This window comes from Astatotilapia calliptera, chromosome 9 (assembly GCF_900246225.1).
Source record: "Astatotilapia calliptera chromosome 9, fAstCal1.2, whole genome shotgun sequence".
In the NCBI taxonomy this organism is placed as follows: Eukaryota; Metazoa; Chordata; class Actinopteri; order Cichliformes; family Cichlidae; genus Astatotilapia; species Astatotilapia calliptera.
Window position 1 is genome coordinate 31,571,955 of NC_039310.1, and position 19,741 is coordinate 31,591,695.

Sequence of the window (19,741 nt, forward strand, 5' to 3'; positions counted from 1 at the left end):
GTTGTGTGAAGGGAACCTGCAAAGTAATAATTTCATTTCTCTGCATAACCATTTGTGTTTTGCAGTGTACATGACAATAAACTTCTTGAATCTTAATTATGTGCTTAACAGCTGTACTTACATGCATGTTCAACACAACACTTTGTCAAAGTACAGAAAGAAAAGGATATACTATAGGTTACAGTGTATATCTGCCTAGAGACATATGAGAATAATACTATATTTATGTCTCATTTTCATTACAACTAAAACATATTTAAAAAATATCACAATACATAACCATAAATACCAAGCTGTATGAGGAAGTGATTGCACATCTTACACATTTTACATTTATAATAAATGTGGACTTTAAAGGCGTATGCATTTGTGTTTATTTTCACCGAAAAGGCAGAAGAAACGTAAAAAAAAATTAAAGTGAGTTATTAAAATCAGGTTTCAGTCTCAAATCTTCAGATTGTGTTAAGACCTCTGAAAATGTGTCTGCCTCAAATATGAAAGAAAGGAGAACCAGGAGAAGAAGAAGGAGGCGGAGATGAAAAGGTGAAGTGGAGGTAAGCAGGTGGCCTGTAAGCACTGAGACAAAACAAGAGGGCATTAGGAGGAGAGGGAGAGTAGTGAAGGAGCTGAGAGTGAAGATGAAAGCTGAGCTGAGAGAAAACAACAGGAGCTCAAGTACAGAGGAGGGAAACCAGGAGGAGTGATGAACTGCAGATCTTTTGGTTCACAAGGACCAGAAACTCTGACGATAATTTGCAGCTCAAAACCTGAGCTGCAATGTGAGCAACAAGGCCAAAAAGCTGAGCATTAATGTGATCAAAAAGGCCAGAAACCTGAGCAACAATGCAGAAACAACATTTGTCCAGACACCTTGCTGTGCTTGTTCTTGGTCTTTCATACAGACAGTTTTGTTCATACTGTACTCTCTTTCATATCCAGATATAATAACATAATAATAAAACAGTTTCTTTACAGTTTTAACCTCAAAAATTTAACGAAATTCTACAAAGTTGATTCTGTAAATTTTCAGTGGGAGAAACATTTAGTTGTTCGTCCTTCAGTAGCTTGACCATGTATGGAGACATTTGGCGACCTTGTTAAATGTGACATTACTGTCCACAGATTTCTGACCCAAATGCTTATTTTGATATCGTTATTATTTGATATCATCTGCATAGTTGTGGCCCAGCCGATTTTAATTCTGTGTTCTCTAACTGGAGTGTTGTTTGGATTAATCCCAGGAGGATCTTTGCTCTTGTTGTTCTCTGTCCTGTGGATGTTTTACATCAGGTTTTTAATTCTTTTCTTATTTTTGATTCTTTAGTGTTTATGCTTACTGGGGGCGACTGTGGTTCAGGGGGTTGGGAAGCTCAACCGAAAGGTTGCTGGTTTGATCCCCAGCTCTGTCTGGTCGTTGTGTCCTTGGGCAAGACGCTTCACCCGACTGGTGATGGCGTGATATGGCAGCCTCGCTTCTGTCAGTCTGCCCCAGGGCAGCTGTAGCTTGCCTCCACCAGTGTGTGAATGAATAGTGGAATTGTAAAGCGCTTTGAGGGTCTCGAAAAGCGCTATATAAATGCAATCCATTATTATTATTGTCAAGCTTTAAACATATTTTTTAGACATTCTTTTCTTCTGTCACTGAACACAAACCTGAGCATTAAAATGTTTGTAAATAAAATAAAATTTAAAAAAATTAACAACAGCCAAATAAATAAATAAAGGTTCTTCAGATGAATTTTCCTGTTGAAAGAAACCCCCACCCCCTACCCTCCTACTTTGGTTGGAGATGAAAGGAGCAGAGTGATGGAGCTAAAGGGCCACGGACATCAGCTGGTTCTCCTGAGTTAAAATCCCTAAAATCCCTCAGGAGCTGAAACACACATCTTCATCCTCCTCTGCTATCCATTAAGCCCGTTCCCCAGCAGACTGGTTATGGAAGGTCCTGAGGGGCCACTCTGTTTTTACTGTGAATGCACATAGCTCAGTGACACATTGTGTAAGTTCTTGCTCAGTGAGGAAACAAAATGACCATGTTTAACTTGAGCTGTGTTACATTCAGTCACCAGCGTGCCAAACTCAGCGTTCAAAGCCATTATATTCATGTTTAGTTCATGGTATTAGATCAGATATAGCTGGAACAGCTACATTTGTAAAATGTGATGTCACTATCCCTGACCTTTGATCTTTGTCTGATTAGTGTTAGTGTTACTGTATTGAACTATTTATATTAACCCGATACTTCCTGTGTTATTTTCAAACTAAAAGTCTTTTGTTAGGCCTTCATTGTTAAATGGAAAAAAAGATTTATTTGAAGATCTGCAATAAATATGATTATCTGTGATCACGATATTAACCCCATGTTCCACGACAGCAGAGAATGCCCAAGAAGCCATCCTACAGGTCAACAAGAGGAGGTCTACACATACAGGTGGAGACGTGGAGATGGTGCAGAGGACAGTGCAGATGGTCAAACGGGTGACGATGTGGCTGACTTTACAGTTTACTGGCTGCATCATTGTAACACTGAATCAGTAACTGGAAACCTGTGGGTACATAACTGAGCTGTTCACACCACGTCCTCTTTCCTGGGAAACCAAGCGAGTATTTAAACGTGTAGAAAGGAGTTAACATACAGACTAATGGAAACATCCATGCACCCATTCTCTGGAGCCTGTGCTTCTAGCTGCCAGAGGGCCAGAGGTGGATGGAACAGAGTTATGATTTGATGAGGAGGAACTGTGTTCCCGACAGGATTCACACTGACACATAGCAAATAGATGAAGTGTTTGTCCCTCAGTGTTTGTCTCCCCCTGATGGTCGCTGTCTGCAGGCGCATTCAAATCATCTAAGGCAGTGGTCCCCAAACCCTGGGCCATGGACCGGTTTATGTTTTCAGGGTTTTTACTCATTTATATTGTTAATACTTAGTGTTTTTATCATTACCTCAGCTTCCCTGTGTCTTTTCCCGTGTGTTATATATATGTATATATATATATATATATATATATATATATATATATATATATATATATATATATATATATATATATATATATAAGGGGTGCAACGATACACAAAATTCACGGTTCAGTTCGATACTTTGGTGTCACGGTCCGATATTTTTTCGATACAAAAAAAAATTGTTCATGCCTTTTTAATTTGTCATTTATTAAAATTGTAAATATATATTTTAACTCAAAAGTACAGTTTTTAAATTTAACCCTAACCCTAACCCTTGTGCATGTTTTTTATTTTAACAGCGAATGCGCACCTGCGGACCACTTATGTGCACCTTGGTTATATAGCTCATCATATTGCAGCCACAGAAATTCTTTTGTTCATGAAACCATAAAGCTGCACTTTCTTTTTGCCTTATAGTGTGATTTGTCATAACTTTTCCGTTTTGTGGTAAGCTTTTCTTTTCTTTTTTCTTTTTTTTTTGCCTGTCCCGTTTGGCTCTTTTGCCCTCAGAATTGTTGTCTAAAGGCAAAGAAAGATGCCCAACGGATTTACTTTACCAAACTGACCATCCCAGCCTTGCCGTAATGGTCCATTTGATTGACCTTTTATTGTTTATTTTATTTTCACTTACTGAATACGGGACAGACTTGACTGGGGGAAAGAAGGGGAGAAAGAAAGAGGGAAAGAGAAACAGGGGAGGGACGGGGAGAAGGGCAAAAACAAAAACCAACAGAACGGGCAGAAAATAAAAAATGCATCTATCAATCACCTGGGTCACCTGCTGAGAAAGAAAAAAGAAAACAAGCAGAAGAGAACAAGAGTAATAGAATAAACAACATCACAATGATATATGGGAATATGACAGTAAATACTAAATGTTAAACATTATTGTGCAGCACATAAGATCAACAGAACACAGTGTGCTTTGAGGTAGGAGCCAAAAAGGGTGTAGTTTGTGGGTGTGATCACCCGTGTGTACACCTGTGAGCATGGACGCGCTTGTTTTTTGTTTTTTAAAAGGTTCCTTCATGTAATGATCTGTAGGGTGTGGGGGGGCCACAGCCCCGTCCTCCAGGGCATGAAGCAGGTATGGAGGAGATCAAAACTCCAGACATCCAGAGGCCCCCAGAACACAAGAGACCAAGGAAGACCAACAGAGGGGCAGCCGCGCCACTGTCCCAGAAAGAGCTGAGGAGAGTCCCAGATGAGGGCTCACTCAGCAGCCGCGGAGCAGAAGCCAGGGGGAGTTGCAGTGACGCGCCCGTGAGCTCCGCCGGCAGCCAGCCGTGCCTGAGTGAACGAGCCCCAGGCCGAGAGGCCGGGGGCACCCCACCTCCGAAGTGGCCCGAGTGAGCCCCAGGCTCCAGGCCCCGATAAGCGGCCGCCAAGGAGTGAGCCGGTGTGTACCTGGACGCCCATCCCCGGACACAGAGAACCACCAACGCACCGATGTCTGAGGGAGTCCACCACTGGCAGGGGAAGTGGTGGTAGGGGGAGATAGGCCTCCAAACCTTGGAGGGCCTGAGATGTCCCCAGAGAGGTGGCGCCTGACACCCAACCTGACATATAGACACAGACATACAGGCATACACAGATACAAACATCCATTCCCACCCTCATGCTCTCATATGCACTTACTCCACACTCAACCAACGTGGAGACAGATATAAAGAGACACTGTACACACGATCACACTCCCCAAGCGTACTCTACTAACCGGGTCTAGGTACCCTTGCCCCTGGAGGGGGGAACTGCACCCAGACCCAGGTGGTGTTACCCTTTTCCCTGCGGTGGGGGGAGGCAGACCGCCCCGACTCCGCAGCAGCAGGGAGGCCCCACACTCCAGACCGCAGTCGGATGGCCAACTCCTCCTCCTAGCCCCCCCGCTCCAGCAGGCCGCAGAGAATGGGGGTGAGAGAAGACTCCAAACCTCCCTCCACCCGCTCATTGTAGTGTTGATGCATATGTGTTCTAAGGTGCATTTAAAACCCAGGAGGGCATGGAGCTACCTGCCAGAGAGCAGCAGGTAAACGCATGGTCCCTCCTGCTAGCCCTCAATGTCTACGTGTATTTAAAATTGAGAGGTGGGCGACGACGCCAGGGGTGAGGTGTACACCCTGATGGTACTTTGGATTCCGTGTATCGTGCCCACCCCAAGATCCTATATGTATGTGTAATGAGAGTGTGAGTAATGTGAATGTCTAAGTTGTGGGATAAAATTGAGGCAGAGGCAGCCAGCTTTTTGTAACGCGTTACTGCGTTACTTGTAACGCGTTACTGTAATCTGATTACTTTTTTCAAGTAACGAGTAAAGTAAGGGATCACTATTGCAAAAACGGTAATTAGATTACCGTTACTTTCCCGTAGGAACGCTGCGTTACCGCGTTACTAAAACCGTGATTTTTTTGCAAGAATGTCTCACGACAGTGACGTAAGTGAGTGTGCCATTAGTGACAACAGCTGTGTGCAGATGAACAATGGATCACATATCAATTGTGGGAGAGAGTATGAGCGTGCAGCGTTAAAAGCGTGGAAGTACTGACCTTCCTTTGAGTTTGATTCCATAAAAAGTGACAAAAACATTAGCGTCCATCGTGCGTGGGAAAAAAACTTCTTTTTAAAGCGAAAAAACCCCCCCAAAACTTCCAAGCAAGCACCGAGTGCGCAACGATGTAATGGGAAATTCACAGAGAAACTCGCGGATTCTTCAACTGACCGCGGCACACCTGCACCAGGGTAAACCTAGTTACTGATTACTTTTTTCAAGTAACTTGACCAACACTTCCCAGGACATCGGGCTAGCGATATTGCGAGCCCTGTATCTGATTGAGGAATCACTCATCTTTGGAAAAGAGAGTTTATTACAGAGAAATGTCTGTTTCCAAAATAAAAGCTATACTATCCGCTTCTTCTGGGCTATATTCTCAGCAGCATATTAAACATATCAGGTCCCCATGAGGAGAATCATGTGCTAACGGCCGTCTAAATGACTCGGGTAAAGTTTGTAGCATGCATGCTTGTCGTTTTTGTCTGCTTCCACTTATCTTTGCACTAGGATGATGTAAATGTGCAGTCATATTCGTTGTGTTCCCACTAGTGCTTTCAGGTTAATCTCGTTGAAATGACCTTAACGCCACAACACGGCAAATCTCCGTTAACGAGCTACCCCTGATCGCCCCGTGCATGGGGCTAGACGGCCAACACGTTAACGAAGTAACTGCGCTAACACACTAGTTCCCACCCATGTAATTAAGCATTGTGTGGCACATCCAACATACTGTTTTACTTTAGTCCATGACTCGCTTACCTTCAGGGTCATACGTCACATGAAAACCAAAATAATTCCAAACGCCAGATCTGAATGAGGGTGGGGGAGGTTCAATTTGCAGCCTAGGCGGAGTAGTCGAACGCAGATTCACTGAGTGCTCAACACAGACAGCATCGTCAGAAGGAAAGTTGATAAAATAAATTTAAAATTTTGTATTGTTTGATAGATATGCGTACCGAACCGAAAGCACTGTATCGAACGGTTCAATATCGATACGAATATCGTTGCACCCCTAATATATAAACAACATCCAGCACGCCCCTGCGGGCGGTTTATCCTTCAAGCTCGGGTCCTCTACCAGAGGCCTGGGAGCTTGAGGGTCCTGCGCAGTATCTTAGCTGTTCCCAGGACTGCGCTCTTCTGGGCAGAGATCTCCGATGTTATTCCCGGGATCTGCTGGAGCCACTCGCCTAGCTTGGGAGTCACCGCACCTAGTGCTCCGATTACCACGGGGACCACCGTTACCTTCACCCTCCACATCCTCTCGAGCTCTTCTCTGAGCCCTTGGTATTTCTCCAGCTTCTCGTGTTCCTTCTTCCTGATATTGCTGTCATTCGGAACCGCTACATCTATCACTACGGCCGTCTTCTTCTGTTTGTCTACCACCACTATGTCCGGTTGGTTAGCCACCACCATTTTGTCCGTCTGTATCTGGAAGTCCCACAGGATCTTAGCTCGGTCATTCTCCACCACACTTGGGGGCATCTCCCATTTTGACCTCGAGACTTCCAGGTTATACTCGGCACAGATGTTCCTGTACACTATGCCGGCCACTTGGTTATGGCGTTCCATGTATGCCTTGCCTGCTAGCATCTTGCACCCTGCTGTTATGTGCTGGATTGTCTCTGGGGCATCTTTACACAGCCTGCACCTGGGGTCTTGCCTGGTGTGATAGACCCCAGCCTCTATGGATCTTGTACTCAGAGCTTGTTCTTGTGCTGCCATGATTAGTGCCTCTGTGCTGTCTTTCAGTCCAGCTTTGTCCAGCCACTCGTAGGATTTCTGGATATCAGCCACCTCCTCAATCTGCCGGTGGTACATACCATGCAGGGGCCTGTCCTTCCATGATGGTTTCTTGTCTCCCTCCTCTTTCTTGGGTTTCTGCTGCCTGAGGCATTCACTGAGCACTCGGTCAGTTGGGGCCATCTTCCCAATGTATTCTTGGATGTTCGTTGTCTCATCCTGGACTGTAGTGCTGACACTCACCAGTCCCCGGCCCCCTTCCTTCCGCTTAGCGTACAGCCTCAGGGTGCTGGACTTGGGGTGAAACCCTCCATGCATGGTAAGGAGCTTTCTTGTCTTTATGTCAGTGGCTTCTATCTCCTCCTTTGGCCAGCCTATTACCCCAGCAGGGTACCTGATCACGGGCAGGGCGTACGTGTTAATGGCCCGGATCTTGTTCTTACCATTCAGCTGACTCCTCAGGACTTGCCTGACCCTCTGCAGGTACTTGGTGGTTGCAGCTTTTCTAGCGGCTTCTTCATGGTTCCCATTCGCCTGTGGGATCCCCAGGTACTTTTAACTGTCCTCTATGTCTGCGATGTTGCCTTCTGGTAGTTCAATCCCCTCAGTTCTGACTACCTTCCCTCTCTTTGTTACCATCCGGCTACACTTCTCCAGTCCGAACGACATTCCAATGTCATTGCTGTATAGCCTGGTAGTGTGGATCAGTGAATCGATGTCTCGTTCACTCTTGGCATACAGCTTGATGTCATCCATGTACAGGAGGTGGCTGACAACTGCTCTGTTCCGTAGTCAGTATCCGTAGCCAGTCTTGTTAATGATCTCACTGAGGGGGTTCAGGCCTATGCAGAACAGCAGTGGGGACAGAGCATCTCCTTGGTAGATCCCACACTTGATGGTGACTTGTGCTATGGGCTTGGAGTTGGCCTCTAGTGTTGTACGCCACATCCCCATTGAGTTCCTGATGAAGGCTCTTAGGGTCCCATTGATCTTGTACAATTCTAGGCATTCCAGTATCCAGCTGTGGGGCATTGAGTCATAGGCCTTCTTGTAATCAATCCAGGCAGTGCACAGGTTGGTCAGTCTGGTCTTGCAGTCTCGGCTGACTGTTCTGTCTACCAGCAGCTGGTGTTTTGCACCTCTGGTATTCTTGCCCATCCCTTTCTGTGCCCCGCTCATGTATTGACCCATGTGCCTGTTCATGTTAGCCGCTATGATGCCTGACAGGAGCTTCCATGTAGTACTGAGGCAGGTTATTGGTCGGTAGTTGGAGGGGACCGGTCCCTTCTGGGGGTCCTTGAGGATCAGGATCATCCGGTCTTCGGTTAGCCATTCCGGGTGTCTCTCGTCAACTAGCAGCTGGTTCATTTGTGCTGCCAAGCGCTTGTGGAGTGCAGTCAGCTTCTTCAGCCAGTAGGCGTGAACCATGTCAGGGTCTGGTGCTGTCCAACTCTTAATACTGGAGACCCTTTCTTGGATATCTGCCACTGTGATGGTTACTGGACCCTGTTCGGGGAGGTCGCTGTGGTCTGCCCTCAGATCCACTAGCCACTGAGCATTGCCGTTATGGGTTGCATCCTTCACCCATATGCTCTTCCAGTATTGCTCCGTCTCCAGCCTTGGTGGTGCCTTGGTCATATTGTTCCCCTGCCACTAACAGTACACCTTGGCTGGTTCCGTGGAGAACAGCTGGTATATATATATATATATATATATATATATATATATATATATATATATATATATATATATATATATATATATATATATATATGTAGCTGCCAGTGTGTGAATTTGAGAGTGAATAAATAGTGGAATTGTAAAGCGCTTTGAGGGTCTCGAAAAGCGCTATATAAATGCAATCCATTATTATTATACATGTATAGCCTGTTATTTAAATGGGATATTGCACATGAGATAAAATGGCAGGAGTGAGCAGCAGTACAAACCGAACAATACAAAATTTTGAGTGGAAGTTAGTACAGTATTGCACGGAGTAAGGTTTTTATTTGTTTAAATATTAATAAGAGTGAAGTGTCCAGCGCAGTGTACAGTGTACCTGTGAAGCTGCAGGGTAGCTTCTGAGTGCATCCTGTGGAGTGGGTTGTGTGTGTTTAATTGTAGTGGTTGAGGTGTCGTATGGCTTGATGGTAGAAACTGTTTTTAAGTCTTGTAGTCCGAGCAGACAGACTCCTGTAACGTCTGCCAGATGGAAACAAGGAGAAGAGCTGATGTGCTGGGTGGCTGTGGTCCTTGATGATGCTGTGTGCTTTACAGAGGCATCGCTGGAGATAAATGTCCTGAATGGCAGGAAGCCTCGTGCCAGAGATGTGCTCTGCTGCCTTCACCACCCTCTGTAGCGATTTACGGCTGCTGGCAGAGCAACTTCCCTACCAAAATGTAATGCAGCTCATCAGCAAGCTCTCGATTGCACACCTGTAGAAATTTGAGGTGATGTTTGCGTTCATGCCAAACTTCCTCAGCCTCCTCAGGAAGTAGAGTCGCTGGCGAGCTTTCCTGATAGCAGTGTCTGTGTGAAGGGTCCAGGAGAGATCCTCGGTGATATTGACGCCAAGGAATTTGAAGCTGCTGACCCTTTCGACCTTGACACCGTTGATGTGGATGGGCTGGTGCTCCCTGACTGGTCGTTTCCGGTAGTCCACTATCATCTCTCTAGTTTTGCTGATGTTGAGAGTCAGGTTATTTTCCAGACACCACTCGTACGGCGCCATCACCTCCTCTCTATAGGCTGTCTCATCGTTGTCTGTGATGAGGCCTATGATGGTTGTGTTATCTGCAAACTTGATGATGATGTTGGACTCGTGTTTAGCAACACAGTCGTGTGTGAACAGGGAATAAAGGAGGGGGCTAAGCACACAACCGTGTGGCGTATCTGTGTTTAGGATGAGTGATGAGGAGGTGTGCTTACCAACTCTCACCACCTGGGGCCTGTTTGTGAGGAAGTTTAGAATCCATCTGCAGATCGGTGTTTCCAGCCCAAGGTCGACGAGCTTCGTGGCAAGTTTCGAGGGGATGATGGTGTTAAATGCCGAGCTGTAGTCGATGAAGAGCATCCTTGCATATGTATTCCCTTTTTCCAGGTGAGTGAGGGTGGTGTGCGTTGCCAGGGCGATGGCATCCTCTGTGGCTCTGTTTGTCCGATAGGCAAACTGAAGAGGGTCCAGTGTGTCAGGGAGGGAGGAGCAGATGTGACCTTTGACCAGCCGCTCCAGGCACTTCAGTGCAACAGGGTGGTAGTCATTCAGACAAGAGACCATTGATTTTGGGAACAGGAATGATGGTGGATGCTTTGAGGGACGTGGGGACCACTGACTGCCTTAGGGAGAGGTTGAAGATGTTGGTGAACACCTCTGCCAGCTGGTCGGCACACGCTCTGAGAAGCCGGCCTGGGATGCCGTCTGATCCCAGAGCTTTGTGAGGATTGACCTTTTTAAAGGTCCATCTCACAGCTTCTGTTTTCAGAGTTAGAGTTACAGCCTCACTGTCCTCCTGAGGGTAGAGGATTTGCTCTCTGTTGTCTGCATCAAAACGAGCATAGAAGTTGTTGAGCTTATCTGCGAGAGATGCTGCTTTATATGCATCAGCATCCCCGGAGTTAAAGGCAGAGGTCCGCACTTTTAGCTTGGCACGAATGTCTTTATTTACCCAGGGTTTCTGATTTGAATATATGTGGACGGTGGTTTTAGTGATGGTATCATCCATGTACTTTCCAATATATCCAATGACAGAGTCTGTGAGTTCATTGATGTTGCCATCAGCTGCATCCACAAATATCTGCCAGTCAGTTGTGTCAAAGCAGTCCTGCAGGACCTGAAGACCTGAGAACTGAACTGAACTCCCTCGGGAGGTAAAAAGGCCTGACTTTAATGGTCAGCAGCTTGAGGCTCTGAGAACAGTATGTTTTTAAGATACACACATCTCTAGCCCACAAAAAGTTAACCATAAAGCACACCCCTCCTCCCCCTTTCTTGCCTGAGTCCTTCGTTCGGTCTCCCCGATAAACAGAAAACCATCCGGCGTGATGGCGCAGCCTTCTGTGAAGGCCAGAACACAGCAGTTTCTGATGTCTTTTTAATGTTTAATCCGTGCACACAGCTCATCAAGTTTGTTCTCCAGAGACTTAAGATTCGCCAGCAGGATGTTGGGCAGAGGTGGCTTGTTGTTTATCTGTCGGGTTCGGCTCAAAAGTCCAGCATGTTTGCCCCTCTTTGCTTTCCCTCTGCGTCGCACAAGTAAACAAAGGATCCCAGGCAGCAGAGCGTCCCCGGTGTCAAAACCTGCTGTAAAGTCCGAACTGGCTGACGAATGTAGCTCCAAAAGGGTTTGTCTGTCATACCGAGTATATGACAGAGCTGTGCACACAGAAATAGCAAGCAGTACAAAATAAATAATAATAATAAAAAATAATTAAAAAAAATAAAACAAAATAAGGAAATTTTTGCTGTGATGACTTGGAGCTCTCGTCGGTGCGGCTAACTTATGGCGCAACTGGAAGTTGTACCGTTGTTATGTACAAAATATGAGTAACTGTGATACATATATATAATAACCTTAACTGTTATATTTTCCTATTGCCTTGGCTCCCGCGCTGCTCAGTGTTGGGAATAAATAAATTTTCAGTGCTTCAATAATGCTATGCTTTTTATTAATATGTGTTATAAAGTTATATAGTGTAGTATTAAGTGGACACAGCCCTGAAAGATAAAGGCATGAGACCATGTGCCCTTGGGGAGTAGAAAGTTGCAGACTCTCTTTTACACTTGCCTGGGAAAATGCAAATGAGAGGGGACCATCTCTACTGGAAAGTTACTGAGACACTGTTGTTTAGACTAGAATGAGAGAGCTTCTGTAATAAAACTGTTAGGGCACACCACCATTTGGAGATCTGTGGCAGCGTGTCATCTCGATTCTAGAAGTAATAAAATGTTAAATGGTCTACTGGGCAGTGTGTTGTCTTCCATCAGATGCCTCTGAGGAATCAAGAGAACTCGGTGAAGTGTTGATATTTACATCAGTCTGTTTTTTGAAGGGTTTTCCTTCTCAGAATAACACCTACTGTCCACATATATCTGTCAAAATCAATAAAAACTTATATTAGCTAGTCTAAGGAGCTTGGAAAGAAAAGCATCTGGACTTCTTTAAGTTGCTTGAAGATGTTTCACCTCTCATCCGAGAAGCTTCTTCAGTTCTAAACACCTGTCTTCAAGCAACTTAAAGAAGTCCAGACACTTTTCTTTCCAAGCTCTTTAGACTATGATGACCTGGATAAAAGTTTTAGTATTGCCCCCGCCATTCAGGGGAGTTCTGCTATTGAATGCTCTTGTTTCTTCCGTGTTTTTGTTGTATATCTTTATATTCTAATTTTATATCTTATGTCTTTTATACTGATGATTACTAAAAAAAAAAAAGTAATACAAAAACTCATTTTTAGCATTTTTTAGGTAGTTTGAATCTTCTGAATCAGTAGATCTCCATGTGCTGGTCTGAATCTTTATGTGAGCTCAGTCTATTTTAGACAGTCAGCAATCCCAGTACTGAACTTTAGAACTGGGTACAGTAGTTACTCAGCGTGAGTAAATTACTCCTATCAGGTCTCTGAGCCTGCTTGATCTGTTCCCAGGACATGGCTCGATCAGAATCACAGCAGCAGATTCCTAGACCTGGATTGGTGTTTGGGTTTGTGCATGTGAATGGAAACCTTAGACACTGCTACACTGTTGAGTAAAATATTTGGATCGATTGGATTTAGCTTGTTAAGTTTGCATTATCAGAGTTCAACCAAAAAGAAAGAAACTGGTCTGAGAAGTTTTCAAGTATTTTTCTAATTATGTTTTAATAAAGATTTTAATCGATCATTAAAATCGCTAAATGTTTAATACACACCTGCATCTGCTTCATGTTTATTTTATTTTCTATTTTTAAATGTAGATCAAAAATAGAAATGACATTTGTGTAAAATATATTCTGTATGTTGGTTTGTTGCATTTGAATAATGCAGACGGTATTTGGTGGGTTTACAACAGCAGAGGGAGACAGAGTTTAAACACAAACACCTCTTTCTGTGTCCAGGACTGCAGCAGAAAACAGCTTTAAACTAGCTAACAGGAACACATTTCAAACATGTCGTTCAGTTTCCCATTTACTCTATATGCTGTGCCACGGATCATCCTGTCATCTAAGACCAGGGTTCAAGGTTCCACAATAAACTCTGATTTATTTTACACAATCAGATCATCAAATGAAAAGATCAAATAAAAAGCTTTTACTGTGACTTAGCTGCTTCAGCTTCAGTGTTTATGGGTTATTGTAGATAAAGATTTTTATGGTGCGATTCAAAGCTCAGGAAGTGCAGAAACAGCTCAGCAGTTAGTGACAGAGGAACTCTGAAATTTATCTTGACATAAATAGTGACACCACATGTATACTGAAGCTCAACAAACTCAGCAGATCCAGAAATATCTACCCAGAGTCCAGCATGTAGGGGCTGAGTGAAGGTGGTCTGGACTCTGTGAATGAGAGTCATGGTTTCAGAGACACTGTAGAAGCACAGAATACCATCACTGTGATCGAGGTACACCCCAACTCTGGAGCACTGAGGAACTGAGAGGAAAGTAACAATGTTGTTGTGCCGGAACTTATAACTATTGCAGTCACACTCTAATGACCAGGATTTGTCATTGTATCCAAATTCACTATCACTTCCTGTTCTGCTAATACACTTGTAACAACAGTAACAACAACCAGTCAGAATCTCTCTGCTCAGAATCTGAGCGCACTCTCTAAATCTCTCTGGATTATCTGAATATGACAGTATGGTATACCCAAATGTTACTCTCCTGTGCCCCTCAGATAATAACAGCTCTCTGTGTGCTGTGTTTGGGTCCATGGTGATTCTCTTTGAATACTGGAGGAACTCAGCTCTGGTTGTGGGCTCTACTGGTGACAGAAAAGATTGTGGTGGTGGCAAACATGGTTGCTGTTTCACTAAGGTTCTGGACTTTGTTGGAGGCTGGAGGGATGGTGGTGGTGGTGGCACCAAGTGCATTTGTTGCTTGACTAAAGTCTTGTGCTGTTCTGGTCTCAGCAAAGTCTCCCCTTCAGTCAGTAAGACCTCAGACCAGTCCTGACTCAGGATGCGCTGCAGTTTATTTACAAGATCTGACACAGCTGCTGTCACCTCTTGCTGGCTGAATGTGTGGATTCACTGAGTCCTGAAAGTAAGGCGTAGCTGAGGAGAAACTGGCCATGATCCTCTGTTCGTGAGAGCTGCTCCAGTTCAGCATCTCTCCTTCGGAGGTCAGTTACCTCCTGCTGGAGCTTTTTCTGAAGCTCTTTGGCCCAGCTCAGTTCAGTTTGTTGCTGGAATCTGATCTGCTGCTGCACGTCAGAGCTTCTTTTCTCCACTAATCGGTGCAATTGGTTGAACATGATCTGGGTGTCCCTCATGGCCTTATCAGCAGAGCTATCGATGGCCTCCATCTGCTGCTGAAGGAGCTTCATGTGTTTTTCTCTGCCCTGGATTCTTTGCTGGATTTTTTTGCCATCTCGGCCCGAGCTCTTTCTGCCTCTTTGCCCTCTCTGCTATTGCTGATACTGTGTCGTGGCCACTATGTTCCTCCACATCACAGGCGGAGCAGATGCACTGCTGATCGCTGCAACAGAAGATCTCTTTCACTTTACTGTGAACAGAGCACACGTTCTCCTGGAGCTTTGCGAAGGCTTCCACCAGCCTGTGTCTCTGAAAATTTGATGATTCATAGTGAGGCTGAAGGTGAAACTCACAGTAAGAGGCCATGCACTGCAGAAAGGATTTGGAGGCTTTAAGCTTTCTTTCTGTGCACACGTCACAGGCCACATCTCCAGGTTCAGCATAATGCTGAGGATGAGGAGCAGCTTGGAGTACATCTTTCTTCAGCTCCTCCACTAACTCTGCTAACATGGTGTTCTTCCCCAAGACTGGCCTCAACATGAAGGCTTGTCTGCACTGAGGACAAGTGTAGGATTCCTTCTGATCCTCTGCATCCCAGTGGCTCCAAATACAGCTCTTACAGAAACTGTGTAGTCACTGGTTTGTTCAGTAGATCCAAACAGATTGAACAGGAAAACCTCTCCTTGTCAAGCTGAAGTCCTCGCTCAGTTATTTTCTCCTTTTTACAGCAGACAAAATGTGAGTCTGTTCCCTGTGCTCTGGTTTAGATATTCAATTCAATTCAATGCAATTTTATTTATATAGCACCAAATCACAACATAAGTTGCCTCAAGGCGCTTCATAGATACAGAGAAAAAACCAACAATCATATGACCCCCTATGAGCAAGCACTTTGGCAACAGTGGGAAGGAAAAACTCCCTTTTAACAGGAAGAAACCTCCGGCAGAACCAGGCTCAGGGAGGGGCGGCCATCTGCTGCGACCGGTTGGGGTGAGAGAAGGAAGACCGGATAAAAGACATGCTGTGGAAGAGAGACAGAGGTTAATAACAGATATGATTCAATGCAGAGAGGTCTGTTAATACATAGTGAGCGAGAAAGGTGACTAGAAAGGAAAAACTCAATGCATCATGGGAATCCCCCGGCAGCCTACATCTATTGCAGCATAACTAAGGGAGGATTCAGGGTCAACTGGTCCAGCCCTAACTATATGCTTTAGCAAAAAGGAAAGTTTGAAGCCTAATCTTGAAAGTAGAGATAGTGTCTGTCTCCTGAATCCAAACTGGAAGCTGGTTCCACAGAAGAGGGGCCTGAAAACTGAAGGCTCTCCCTCCCATTCTACTTTTAAATACTCTAGGAACAACAAGTAGGCCTGCAGAGCGAGAGCGAAGTGCTCTAATAGGGTGATATGGTACTACAAGGTTATTAAGATAAGATGGGGCCTGATTATTTAAGACCTTATATGTGAGGAGCAGGATTTGAATTCAATTCTGGATTTAACAGGAAGCCAATGAAGGGAAGCCAAAACAGGAGAAATATGCTCTCTCTTTCTAGTCCCTCTCAGTACTCTTGCTGCAGCATTTTGGATTAGCTGAAGGCTTTTCAGTGAGTTTTTTGGACATCCTGATAATAATGAATTACAGTAGTCCAGCCTGGAAATAATAAATGCATGAACTATTTTTCCAGCGTCACTTTGAGACAGGATATTTCTAATTTTAGAGATGTTGCGCAAATGGAAGAACGCAGTCTTACATATTTGTTTAATATGTGCATTGAAGACATGTCCTGGTCAAAAATGACTCCAAGGTTCCTCACAGTGTTACTGGAGGCCAAGGTAATGCCATCCAGAGTAAGAATCTGGTTAGATACCATATTTCTAGGCTTTTCAGGGCCGAGTACAATAACCTCAGTTTTATCTGAATTAAGAAGCAGAAAGTTAGCGGCCATCCAGGTCTTTATGTCTTTAAGACATTCCTGCAGTTTAACTAATTGGTGAGTGTTATCTGGCTTCATGGACAGATAGAGCTGGGTGTCATCTGCATAGCAGTGAAAATGTATGCTATGTCTTCTAATGATATTGCCTAAGGGAAGCATGTATAATGTAAACAGAATTGGTCCTAGCACTGAACCCTGTGGAACTCCATAATTAACCTCAGTGTGTGAAGAGGACTGTCCATTTACATGAACAAAGTGGAGTCTATTAGATAGATATGATACAAACCACTGCAGTGCAGTACCTGTAATACCTACAGCATGTTCTAATCGCTCTAATAGGATATTATGGTCGACAGTATCGAATGCTGCACTAAGGTCTAGCAGGACAAGCACAGAGATGAGTCCACTCTCAGAGGCCATAAGAAGATCATTTGTAACCTTCACTAAAGCTGTTTCTGTGCTGTGATGAGCTCTGAAACCTGACTGAAACTCTTCAAATAAACCTCTGCAGATGATCTGTTAGCTGTTTGACAACTACTCTTTCAAGGATTTTGATATGAAAGGAAGGTTGGAGATTGGCCTCATAATTAGCTAAGACTGCTGGGTCTAGAGATGGCTTTTTTGCAGTAAAAGTTTAACTACAGCTAGCTTGAAGGCCTGTGGTACATAGCCGATCATTAGAGATAGGTTGATCATATTTAAGATCGAAGAAATTAATTAATGGCAGGACTTCTTTGAGCAGTTTTGTAGGAATGGGTCTAAAAGACACGTTGATGATTTGGAGGAAGTAATTATTGAAGTTAACTCAGAAAGATCAATTGGAGAAAAAGAGTCTAACTTAACATCAATGGTACTAAGAGTACCTGTAGATAATATTACATCTGTGGGATGATTACTGGTAATTTTTTCTCTAATGATAAAAATTTTATTTGTGAAGAAGTTCATGAAGTCATTACTAGTTAACGTTAAAGGGATTGTTGGCTCAACAGAGCTCTGACTTTTTGTCAGCCTGGCTACAGTGCTGAAGAGAAACCTAGGGTTGTTCTTATTTTCTTCAATCAGTGATGAATAGTAAGATGTTCTGGCTTTGCGGAGGGCTTTCTTATAAAGCAGCAAACTATTTCTCCAGGCTAAATGATGATCCTCTAAATTTGTGACACGCCATTTCCTCTCCAGATTACGAGTCATCTGCTTTAGGGTACGTGTTTGAGAATTATACCACGGAGTCAGGTACTTCTGATTAGAGACCTTAGTTTTCACAGGAGCTACAGTATCCAGAGTCGTACGTAGTGAGGAGGTGAAATTATTAACAAGATAATCGACCGCTGTTGGAGCAGCGTTCAGATAGCTGCTCTGCTCTATGTTGGTACAGGGCATTGAAGATGATAACAGTGGGTGGATTACAGCGCTTTCAGAAAGACATCTACTTTGATAAAGTCTACTCTTCACCGCTGTGTAATCAATTATTGTAAATGTAAATGTTATCAGGAAATGATCAGACAGGAGAGGGTTTTCAGGAAACACTGTTAAATGTTCAGTTTCTATGCCATATGTTATGCATATATGCAGTGAACAGGACTGTTCAGCTCCTCATCACAGCAAACAGATGTAGGATCTCTGAGAAAAAACAGCACCAATAAGTTAACAGCAAGGGGAGTAAACAGAATTTATTGCCTTCCAGTAAGAGGAGCGGCTTCAGCTCTGACTGTTAATAATAAACTTGTACTGAAAAAGTTTCTAGACAGATTTCTTTGTGTAGCAAACTAAGAAATCATTCTTAAAAACAAATAGTGCTCTAATCTGGTCAGGAACTGATGTAAGTTTCAAGCACTGAATACTAAATTGAATCATTATTAGAATTTTAACATAGTGGTGTTTGGTAAAGAAAAGATTTTATTGCACCTTAGAGAAAACCTTTGCTCAGTATCATTAGAGGACCTACGTCATGATGAATGTTAAAAAAGTGAAAAAGTAAAAAAGCACGCACGTGCCAATCTCGTGCGTGCGAAAAAAGGTTTTTATTAAAAGTTTTACTTCTTTATTACAGTTGATAATTGTTTTCTTTAAGCTGTTGTCAATTTGTTAACTTTTCAAGCTAACATGCATTTTGTATTTTGTGCAAAAATACTTTTGAGTAAACTATATTTTGAGTCTCAATCGAAGTCATATTCCAAGTCTTGATTTAGTGCTTCTAAGCTTCTGTAAGCTGGCGTACAGCGTAAACCTTCTCAATTAATTTAGGTCCTCCTGCAGTTAGTGGACACCACGCTCCATTGTTATATAGAAGGAAGTAATATTGCACCACATACTTGTTAATTGAGTGATAACGTTGTTTAATCAATCAATCAATCAATCAATCAATCAATCAATCAGTCTTTATTAATAAAGCACTTTTCATACAAAAAATGTAGCACAAAGTGCTTTACATAGTTAAAAGCAGCCCACCCCACCCTCCAACTCACTCTCCACACTCTCATTAACATAAATGATGTGAATACACACATATCCCCCCCCCCCCCCCACACACACACACACACACACACGCGCACACTTAAAGAGTAAAAATTGGGCTGGGTTCGCATGAGCCAAGTGAGGAAACACTATAACAGGGAGCCATCTGCACCAGGAGCCGGTCACAGACCGCAGCCTCCAGGCTGGGCACACAGCAGGAGGGAGGCAAAGGAGCCCCCCAGCCAAGCTGAGAGGACCCCCAGAGACCCAGCAGCCACGGTCGATCACAGCCCCGGTGCAGAGAGCGCCCTACGAGGAAACACTGGAGATATGCCACAATAGGATATATACAGGGTAAAATGATAAAATAAATAAGAACGGGATACAATATAAATATAAATATAAATAGAGTAAGAAGATTAAAAAATGAATAAGAATAAAATCAATAAATATTAGGTAAAGCCTAAATTAATAATAGAATAACAGGATAGAATAAATAAGCATAAAATAAATAAACACTAAGTAAAAGCTAAATTAAAAAGGTGGGTCTTGAGCCTGTTCTTAAAAACATGTACGTTCTCTGCGGCCCTGAGGTCCTCCGGCAGGCTGTTCCACAGACGAGGACCATACCACTGAAACGCTGCCTCTCCGT

At 43.8% G+C, this 19,741-nt stretch overlaps 1 pseudogene; it reads right to left on the bottom strand.

The window, feature by feature from the left end:
* Nucleotides 1-10,513: 10,513 nt before the first annotated feature.
* Nucleotides 10,514-19,741, bottom strand: part of LOC113028839 (uncharacterized) — a 9,756-nt pseudogene continuing 528 nt past the window's right edge.